This window comes from Stomoxys calcitrans, chromosome 1, assembly GCF_963082655.1.
Source record: "Stomoxys calcitrans chromosome 1, idStoCalc2.1, whole genome shotgun sequence".
Lineage (NCBI taxonomy): Eukaryota > Metazoa > Arthropoda > Insecta > Diptera > Muscidae > Stomoxys > Stomoxys calcitrans.
This window is the reverse complement of record NC_081552.1, coordinates 206,955,618-206,956,956: the sequence shown is the minus strand read 5'-3', so window position 1 is coordinate 206,956,956 and position 1,339 is coordinate 206,955,618.

Genomic DNA, 1,339 nt, shown 5'->3' with positions numbered 1-1,339 from the left:
TTTATGCCCCCATAGCAGCTATATCAAAACATGGTCCGATTTGGCCCAAATTCGACACGCATATTGAGTGGTCTAATAAGTATAAACCATTGTTCAATGTTGAAGAAAAAATATTGGACTTTTTGGTAGCCATATCCTAATATAGACCGATATGAACCATATACTACACGGATGTCGTAACATAAGTCACTGTTTCGAATTTCAGCGAAATCGGACAAAAAATGTGCTTTTTATGGGCCCACAACCTTAAATCGAGAGATTGGTCTTTATGGTAGCTATATCCAAATCTGGACCAAATTGAAGAAGAATATCGAGCGATCTAACACAACTCACTGTCCCAAATTTCGGCGAAATCCGACAATAAATACGCCTTTTATGGGTCCAAATCCTTAAGTCTAGAGATCGGTCTATATGGCAGCTACATCCAAATCTGGACCGATCTGGGCCAAATTGAAGAAGAATATCGAGCAACCTAACACAACTCACTGTCCCGAATTTCGGCGAAATCTGACAATAAATGCAACTTTTATGGGCCCAGGACCCTTAATCGGCGGATCGGTCTATATGGCAGCTATATCCAAATCTGGACCGATCTGGGCCAAATTGAAGAAGAATATCGAGCAACCTAACACAACTCTCTGTCCCAAATTTTGGCAAAATCGGGCAATTAATGCGCCTTATATGGGTCCAAGACCCTAAATCGAGAGATCGGTCTTTATGGCAGCTATATCCAAATCTGGACCAAATTGAAGAAGAATATCGAATCACTCCCAAAATTCGGCGAAATCCGACAATAAATACGCCTTTTATGGGTCCAAATCCTTAAGTCTAGAGATCGGTCTATATGGCAGCTACATCCAAATCTGGATCGATCTAAGCCAAATTGCAGAAGAATGTCGAGTGACCTAACACAACTCACTGTCCCGAATTTCGGCGAAATCGGACAATAAATGCGCCTTTTATGGGACCAAAACCCTAAATCGAGAGATCGGTCTATATGGCAGCTATATCCAAATCTGGACCGATCTGAGCCAAATTGAAGAAGAATGTCGAGTGACCAAACACAACTTACTGTCCCAAATTTCGGCGAAATCTGACAATAAATGCAACTTTTATGGGCCCAGGACCCTTAATCGGCGGATCGGTCTATATGGCAGCTATATCCAAATCTGTACCGATCTGGGCCAAATGGAAGAAGAATGTCGAGTGACCTAACACAACTTACTGTCCCCAATTTCGGCGAAATCTGACAACAAATGCAACTTTTATGGGCCCAGGACCCTAAATCGGCGGATCGGTCTATATGGCAGCTATATCCAAATCTGGACTGATCTTGGCC